General features: G+C 36.3%; 1 protein-coding gene across 2 annotated transcripts in view; it reads left to right on the top strand.

Moving 5' to 3' along the window:
* Window positions 1-630: 630 nt before the first annotated feature.
* LOC144444650 (prolactin-releasing peptide receptor-like) overlaps window positions 631-10,282 on the top strand; it is a 78,930-nt gene continuing 69,278 nt past the window's right edge. For both annotated transcript variants that reach the window (XM_078134145.1, XM_078134147.1), the window contains exon 1: window positions 631-759. The gene's annotated coding sequence lies outside the window, so the exon portion shown is untranslated. The remainder of the gene's footprint in view (window positions 760-10,282) is intronic.

Genomic DNA, 10,282 nt, shown 5'->3' with positions numbered 1-10,282 from the left:
GCATTTCGTAAAAAATAATGAGGCCCGTTTAAAATATGAGTACATGACATATATTTTCGGTGTCATTTTGTTGCGATGGTTAAACCAGAAAATCGAAGATTTCACTTCTTTTTACAACTTATGCGGTATCTTGCTGTTACACGGTGACCCGACCTAAACAGGAAACATAACTTTGAGCAAACAAAGTGGTTTGTCTTCATCGATGAGGGATACGTGGCCTGTGCGGGGTTTATGTCAGTACTGCCAACCGTCCCTGTTATAAATCACGGAATCAATTGAATTGCAGTATTTGGAAGAAAGGACGATTAATGGTGGCAAAAACATGCCGTATCGCGTGCTTCATAAAGTGGAATAAGAATGCCACTCAAATCCGGGACGTTACATTATTTTATAGGGGTGTTCAGGCTTAGTAAGGGTGATGATATACTTTACTAGTATATCTACAAACATATATATTTATATATATATTTCTGAACGTCACAATAGATTGACATTGTGATCATCATATTTATTTATCCACATTACGCCTTTCAATAGAAAACCCATATTCATCTAATCCGTTTAGCAAACAGACATATACCTGTACCTCCATAGTAGTGCTGACCTTACACATAACTCTTACAGTGTAAGGACACACTGATCTGTCACAGTCGATGCATACGGCAGAGCTAGAAAGATTAACCTGACGAAGAGGACAACTATAGAGTGTTGTGAAAGTTAATAGCCGATGCGTGTATCCAGTTGAAAACATATAACGAGGTAAGCTTAACGTTATAAGGACTTTTCAGGTTTTTTAATTTGGCCTTCCTTTCACTTCGGTATGAGCCGCATAATAGTATTAAATCTGTTCATGTCTAATTTTTCAACGTCAGCGATTATAAAGTGGGCTGACAAGTTATATAATTTCGATTCGCATTTTGCGGAGTGATGTTAAGCTCTTGGTGATAACACATGCTATAAGCTATAACACTGGACTGTGACAAGTCTGCCGACAAAGTAAGGTTATAGTTGCCATGGCTTGCTTACTTGCCAACAAATGGCTAACTCGTTTCAGCTAACTTCAAACTACGAGCCCGCATCGTACGATGAATTGGCGTGGTTAATTTAGTTTGTAGGTTTTGATTAATGTCCATTTTTTTAAATGATCATGACACGAATAGTGATTTACATAAATGTTTTTTATCTTCAAATTAGTCAATTTACTCACGCTTAACATGGTATATTTCTAACTTCTTTGGAGTGATTTGACGGCGTAACATACTGTCTGTAATGGGAACGGTATATCTCACAGTTCTTATTTTTAAAGTATCTATGTTGTTTTACCCCGTTGAAGGTTTGAAGATTACGTTGTGATCAATTCTAGTAACCTCCCACAAATTGTTAACAAACAAACAAACATTCGAGTCCTGCATGATTCATGGCTACATTATGCACAGACGTTCATCATACAGAGCATACAAACGTCATTAATGATAAAACATAGGTACTCAATTCAGCTAATCAGTATGATTGTGCTGTTGCCAGTAAAAGAGAAAGAATAATTTCAAATCAGAAAGAAGTAGAAAAAATATACGGGTACGCAAAATACATGCAGAATGTTTGAAGTACAACAGGGCAGGTTTCAACTATACACAACTCGTCGATAGCTAGCTGCAGTTACTACCTTTTGTGTTGTTTAGGGGTCTCTGCAAATGATATTTTCAAAGCAACTAAAATGAGACGAATTGAATTGTTCTGAGTCGTATACATCCCGATGAGAACATGTCACAGTTCAAAGGTCAGATTATATTCTTACTAATCAAAGAAGGTAGACGCTGACGTTGTATCAGCAAGCCTATTCCATTTTAGCCTACCATTATGTTTGAACGGGTGCACTTTTGACTGGTGATGTACGTCAATAAGTTTGTGAACACAAAACACGTATCAAGTGGTGAAATACTGTGGTTGTACAATAGTTAAACCGACAAGATATAAGTTCGGGTGCCGTTCTCATAAATATTTGTCCAGTCCTGCGGGTTGTTTTTGTGAAAAGTTATTGGAGCAAAACTTTATATGAAGAAAATTGATAGTTAAACACATAAGCCATATCCTACTTGCCCGAGGCTCTACGCATGATTGAACGGCACTTTGAAAACAATTCCAGCTGCAGGGATACATACCACCATAGAAACATCGATTGTGAGATCTTTGTTACCTTTAAGCTGTTAGCACGTCTAGTCAAAAGTGAAAAAAATAGACACAATCACTGTACATGTCATGAGATGCTAGGATTGGTACGAAAACTAAATGTAATAAATTATTAAATAATGGAAAGGGAGAAATGTTAAAGCGTCGGAAGTCAGGGCTGATATAATTGCGTGTTCTGCATGTCCATCGAAACTAATTTCGCATCATTTTACAATCTCCCGGGAGAACGGAGATCATCTCCGTGGATGCGTAACTTTGCATCTATACGGTGTTGAAATATTTGTATTTGCTAATGCGGGATAATGGTTTATAGAAATACCGAAAGGAGTCACTGAGTTTAGACATTGTGCTCAATTAACGACGCTGGTGGTGGCGACAATGAGGTATATTATAAACATATACCTCCTACTTGTTCAATCTAAACAAACATAATTCTCCAATTAAATCACAATAAATGTCTTCTCAAGCAAATCTACGTCGCCGCGTACATGCTATATTTAGAAGTAAACAAAACTTGTATGTGTAATTGTGACGATTACATGCTGGGGAAACGTCACGTCTTAGTTTTGCAAACAGTGTTTGGAGACCCTTTTCAATTATAAGTTCTGACACTACCCTACGTATCACTAGCAAGAATATTTGACAGTTGTATGTTAGATAGCTGTATATTCAGAGTATAGAGCTTTGGACATACGTACAGAGTGCAATGAGACAGATTGGTGTAGAACAAACAAGCCGTCATTAAATGAACGTGACTTGAGCACATTTCTATGCTAGTTGTGTTCCATATGAACAATATTACTATATATTTTGTACTTTGCTGAAACAAAGTTAAAGATCGCCATTAATCGTCAGATTTGTGGCATGGCAAATTAATATAGGCAAACCGAATAAATCACTTGATGCCAAAATGTTGGGTGCAACGATCGCGAACCAATGCCGTTGACATCGGAGAAAGAAATGCACATACATAAACCTGTCAGTATCAATCTTGTCAATCTTATACGCATTTCAAGAAACAAATAAAAGATGAAAGTGACGATAGATCAGTTATATATTAGTACTTAGTAGGTAAAAGTTATGGCCCAGGTTAGTCCATTTACTTTCAATGAAGAAAACAAGTCTTCACAGTGACTATGAGGCACTGATAAGAGCTCTTTTCGCTGTATATGTTAAGGCAATGCATTTTATCTCTAAATTTCATTAAATTATGGACTTTTTTGCGACAGTTAATAACGTTCGATGCACACCGCGAATTCCCTAATCCAAAGAGTAGATAAAACGTGTTCAACGCCACAATACCCGGACGGGGGGCAATGTGATTGTCGTGACCGTCAAAGGTTACAGCTTGACCCGGGAATATGTTATTGCGTTAACAGTTAATAACGTTAACGTACAGCGTATTTTTAATTTTATGGATGCTCATTCAGTGAGCTTTTTCCTTCATTTTGTTGAAGGCTTAGATAGTTATGCTACCGGGAGGTCACGGAAAGGTGAAGTCACAGTTTAACGAAGTTAATGTTAACACTCGGAACAGAGCATCAAGTTCCTTCCGTCTTTGAATTCCTGCCGTGAAATGGTTGTTAAAGTTCGCCTGATGTAATTGTCAGTCTAGTGAATTGAACTTCCCCTTCATTGCATAGCTTATACTGTGGCAAGAATAGAATAGAATAGAATAGAACAACAGAATAGAATAGAATAGAATAGAATAGAATAGAATAGAACAGAACAGAACAGAACAGAACAGATTAGAATAGAATAGAATAGAATAGAATAGAACACAACACAACACAACACAACACAACACAACACAACACAACACAACACAACACAACACAATAGAATACAATACAATACAATAAAATCGATTCGAATATAGAATCGAATCGAATCGAATATAGAATAGAATCGGATCGGACCGAATAGAATAGAATCAAATCAAATCAAATCGAACAGAGCAGAACAAAACAGACTATATGCACCTTGACACTTTCAACAGACCAGAGTAACGACGTATATGCTTTTGAAGGAAAAATGCAAGGTCATCAAAATCATTCACGCAGCCGTAGAAATAAGTATACAATGATTGTAGGTCTGACTGTAGGTCTGTCAGGATATCATAAATGTATCACTTTTAACCGTCTAAAATGTATCAATAAATATTGCACATGCATGCTATTTCCACTAGTATACAATACGAAAGAATTATGGGCTAATTACAGGGACTCGTTAATTCGCTAAACTTCATGTCGTAAACAATGTGAATAACTTTTTTTTAAAAAATCAATCATATTTCATTGTCAAAATTGTATTGACTTGTATTTTAAAAAATCTTGTCAGATTCCATTTTATAGATTAACGTATCCCCTATTCTAGTCGCAGAAAAATCTCCAAATCGCTAATAGTTGTACATATGTATTCCGCATGCGTATTTCGTTTGATTATCAAAAGTGATACGTCATGGAACTAGGTTGTGACATTTTTTTGGCTACATAAAATGTATGCAGGTTTCACCTTTGATCTAAGTAAATCCTGCTTGCAGGGATAGGAAAAAAATGATATGCTAGTTACGGTAGATATTTTAACTTATTTTTAGCTGTACAAAGTGTCGTACTTGGAATCTTTTAAAGATGTTATCAGCTTTTATATGTGAGAGATAACCTACTTGGTAGCCTGTGGTGATACATCAAGAAAGTCTCTCATCGTACATATATTTACCGAAGGGGTTATGACATTTAAACTGTAGTCTCTACACGAACCTAGCCTTAATGAACACTGCGGATGGAGAAAGACATCTTTTATCAGCTTTTGAACCTAATTCTTACATAAATATATTAGTCGTCCAGATGGGCATTGTACAACAGGGTTATATTGCACTCAGCTCGTCTCTCTCTCTCTCTCTCTCTCTCTCTCTCTCTCTCTCTCTCTCTCTCTCTCTCTCTCTCTCTCTCTCTCTCTCTCTCTCTCTCTCTCTCTCTCTCTCTCTCTCTCTCTCTCTCCACCTTTCTCTCTCTCCACCTTTCTATTTGTGTGTCTTTACATTTGTATTTCTGTCTTTGTCTCGCGCTCTCCTGTATCTGGCGACATCTTTCTTATTCTCTCCCGTGATGTCACGTCTGTCCGGTTTCCTTGCTGTCTGTGTGTGTGTGTGTGTCTGTCTGTCTGTCTGTCTGTCTGTCTGTCCGTCTGTTTGACTGTCCGTCTATTCGTCTGCCTGTATGTATAGTGTCTTTCTGTATGTATATGTCCGTCTATCTCTGTGTGACTATATCTGTCTATCTGACTATGTCTATCTGCCTGTATGTATGTATGTATGTATGTATGTATGTATGTATGTATGTATGTATGTATGTACTATGTATGTATGTATGTATGTATGTATGTGTGTATATATGTATGTATGTATGTATGTATGTATGTATGTGTATGCATGCTTGCATGCTTGTATGTCTCCGTCTGCCTGTCTGTCTGTCTGTGTGTGTCTGCCACATCACTGTCTCGATATACATGTATGTCTATACATTGAAGCAATAAGTCGCTGGGTACATATATTCTGATTATGGTGAAAATTTGACGTACGTACAAACGAAGAGATAGACATTCAAGAATATCCTTTCCTACAGATGATGGCGATACTAATGTTCTATCTTGATTAGCAGTAAATGAGAGTACAAAACTCTACTTTCACACAACTTTGTCAACATTGTTAACATCTATCATAATTACGTCACAGGAGTAGGTTTGAGTTCAGCCAATTGCAAGTAATCATTAAACATGCTTCAATAAGTAGAAAACTAATTACATTTTGATTGTACAGCGACAATTATGGCCGAAAAAGCATAAACTCAACTTGTGCCCTTCATAGTACTGTAACACGGCACAAACTATGAATAACCCCTGATTTTTTTCAATTATTTTGCCAAGCATCTCCAGTGAATTTCTGTGTACATGCCATCTCAATGTGCACGACTCGTGTCAGAAATAGGGAAAATGTTTTCGGTAATAATATTCTACTTCGATGTCAATCAATCAATCAATCAATCCATGTGTGCATTGATCATTAACTTAAGTATGGGTTCCATAGTTGATTATGCAAATCGGAGACCCCGCTTGACGGATACTAGACGAATTCTGGCGCCAGTTCAGCTGCAAATTAGTTTTCCCCAGGAAGGTGTGACGTTCAAGGAGCTTCCTTAGGCCAAGGGCTAAGGAACAAGTAAAACATATTCATGAAGAGGGTAAACGTACATCTGGAAATTCTGGATAAAGCGAAATTGTTGCTTAATTCACTGGAAAACAAAAACGTGAAAAGAAGGAATGAATAGAATTTATTCTTGCATAAATACAATACACATGGTTCAGTCATTCGTTAAAATTAGTCTTTTGAAGTAGTTTGCGTTAGCAAATGGCAAACGTATCCTGCTTTAAAGTAATATGCAGCTGAAGTACGGATACATGATCTACAATTCGACGTCGTCTGTTCTAATTGTCAATCGAGCTTGTCGATCGAGCATGTGTTACACTCTTATATCATATGATTTGACACAAGTAAACACGGAGTACTTACTTATTAGTATACACGTACCCATTTCTTCATTATTTTTTAGGCGTTCAGCACTTTTGTTATACATAACCGAAATATGTGCCATACTTAAAAAATAATGCATTCAATACATTTACATTTGGTGACATTGCACAATGGTTTGCTTTGTACAATACCCCGTATACACGGTGGTCCAATTTTTTCAGGAGGCGTTGAGTAAACTGGGGGTATGAGAAGGTTAATTTAACCCGAAGATGCATATATTGAAGCTAACATTTTCACACTTCCACTTTACTCAAGACCTCCAGCAAAATTAGATCATTCTGCCAGATGCAGTTACACACTGAAGAAGTATTCGTTCGGAACATGTAAGTTTCCCTAACAAAAGAGGAAGAAGATAACTTGTGTATAGATCATTTAATAAGCTGAAGTATAGGGTAGATTTGGTTTGAAATATGCAAAAATACATGTAAGGCTCTGTACATTATGAAAAAATATTCTTCTTCGCTTTGAAATAATAATATAAATTTGGAGGTTTACCGTCTTGTTTTCAACGGGATCGAAAACCGTAACAACGGTTTTGGGCAGCCATATTGGATATTTAAAGGACTAAATTATCATATCCGTTTCATCTGTATTTCAACATTTTGCACGGTGACAACAGATATTTTATCGATTTAAAATGAGAATAGGCGTGAGTTTACTTGAACAAAGTATAGTGTTTTTATTTACCCAAAAGCACAAATGAACATTACAGATACACATACAAAAAAAATACTATTTCGTGGGTAAATAGGGGAATCGGGATTTAGCTTACAGCTATTCAAGCCTGTCTCCTACCATAGTTATATACAATGTTTGACAGCAAAGTGATATATCAAAAGGAAATACATAGTGTCTCTGAGTTCATTGTACTTATGAAAAACATACGGTAACAATAAATGTACTGTGGTTTAATTTACTCTTCTAGAAGAAATTGTTTATAAGATCGCTTAAATTCGTTTAGCGTATTGATACATCTTATGTTGACAGGGATGCTATTCCAGATTTTTACCCCTGAGAAGGAGAAAAAAAACTGACCCGTGTTTGTTCTGGCATAATATGGATAAATATTTTGATATGAACAGAGTCTTGTATTGTAGTTATGGTAACAGCAAGTAACAGCAAATTAGTTAAAGAGTTTTTGCTCTGAGGCGCATTCTACTTTAAATCATGATTAAGAATTGCAAAGTTGAAGATAAATTCCTTTTTACCACATGGTTAATATTTTATAGGCAGGATATTTGGGTCGTAACAAGCAAGTGCACATATGGAGACGTGTCCTTGTCTTTTCCCCGGAGAAATTAATAACCTTGCAGGCGGGCATTCGCTTTTGCAACCGTTTTGCTGACGAACAGAAATCACAATATGTTTCTATGCTTTAGTGAACAAATGAGATGTTATCACGATTATATCGCTATCACGATGGTTTTGACCTTATCAAATTCGACAAAAGCTATTTTGTGGACATAGGAACAAAAGGGTGTTGGTAATATCACCACTTATGAAGACTTAATTTAATTATACACACCCACATTATCAGGAATAGATTTGTCAAAATTTATTTTGACCTTGGATGTCAAAATTCAACTTTCACAGTATTGCCATGTATCGCCAACAGCAATCATTTCATTTTGATTAGATTGCTTTGTTATGGTACACGTACGTTCAAAAATGTAGTTTGTAAACTGATCCTGCTTAATACAGCCGGGTCATTGTATCTGATAACACACCAGAAACATACCAACGTGATGTTAGCAGCGAGAAGTCGATGGCATTCAATATTGTTGTTTTTTTTCGCTAGGCTTACACTTTTATATGTTATTGAAGATACAGACGCGTGTACAGACTCGTTATCGAATTCTTATGACTACAAATGAGTGCAGATGATTGGTGATGTAGCTCCTTTTACGGTCGTTAAATATTGAATACTGAATACAGGTATTCATCTCACCTTCTATCTCCACTGAGGTTTGCTTTATAATAAACTCTCATCGCAACTTTCTGACTGCAAATAAGGAATCATACCGCATGAGAATCGAAAGCATTCCTGCGTAAATTGCCGATGCTTTCAAGAACGGTGCTATTATTAGAAACAGTTATCAATGGAAAGCTAGGCATAAAAGTCGATGTTCTGTTCTGTTTTTACTCGAAATATAGAAACACACTCGGCTTTATTCAATAAAGTACAGTTATGTAAGAATACAATGTGACACCGTGTCTCGTTCTAATGAATGTGTTGTTATTACAAAATAAATGAGAACGGTTACAAAGATCCGACGTGTATATATAACCTGTCAAAATGAGAAGCGTATCAATTCCGAAAGCTTGAATCCTTTCTCAAAGGAGCTCTTTTCTGTTAGATTTTAACGAGTTCCTGAAGCTACATTCATCGTGCATAGATCCGACACGACGAAAACCTATCATATTATTGGCATTCAATGTCTACGAGTTGATATTTGGTATGAATTGCAAGATGTCTCTTATCAAAATGATGGACGATTATAATAATAAGACTTATGGTACACGTGTTATGGCTCGATAAAAAGCTGTCTTTAATATACATCATCAAAAGGCAGCATTAGACTCGGACCGTTCAGCTATTGAATTATTCATTTGTCAGGGGGAATGTATTTTAATCGTTTCCCACTGATAAGATGATTGGAAGTACGCGGATATGTGGTATGGGTTAGTTCGTAAGTTAGACTTCATACTCTACAACATCCTTTGACATGTTATGACACGTTAAGTCTTGGTTGCAAACTTCACAATACTATGTATGTGTTGACATGTATATCCATAATGTAAGATTCGCTAACTGTTTTCATCGTCGTCTGACGTCTAAAGATGTGCAATATTCGTACATCCACGGGGCATGAATATAATTTTCTTTCCTGTGACGTCGTGTATTGCTATTATATTTACAATGTAAAATACCTTGTTATAATACATGTGTTTCTGGAACATATAACCATTTGTCTAACTTTCCGATCAAACATGACCACAATCCCGTTAGCAGGGTCGTAACATTTCATTACTTTTCCCCGGGAAACGTTAATTACACGGAAAAACTATGCAAGGAATGTTTGTAGATTAGACACTGATGATGTAGCTAGAAATCGTAAAGGTTAAAAATTCTAGTTTTACGTGTATCCCAGCTGACTTGAATTGTCTCCCTAGTCGACAGTCTGAGAGATTTATTTATCATGGTAATCTTAAACATGTCAGAATGATTCCAGACATGTTCCATGGCATGTGCCCGTCTGCAGCTGATTAATCTGACAACGAAGTTGTAAGGTCTGCAATATTCGTACGTCCACAGGATATGAATTTTTTTTTTTCCAATACGCGTTCTGCGTTAACCTATTGCACCAACAACAAGAGATCCGAAGCTGGATCGTAGAATAATATGTATCTTATGAATCACAATAATACATGAAATATTGATATTATTTAGACGTTCGATAACATGATTCTTTCAATGTGATTCCAAAGAATGTTTTCCTCTTTTTT

This window comes from Glandiceps talaboti, chromosome 13 (assembly GCF_964340395.1).
Source record: "Glandiceps talaboti chromosome 13, keGlaTala1.1, whole genome shotgun sequence".
In the NCBI taxonomy this organism is placed as follows: Eukaryota; Metazoa; Hemichordata; class Enteropneusta; family Spengelidae; genus Glandiceps; species Glandiceps talaboti.
The sequence above is the reverse complement of the archived record's forward strand: the minus strand, read 5'-3'. Positions and strand labels throughout refer to the sequence as shown.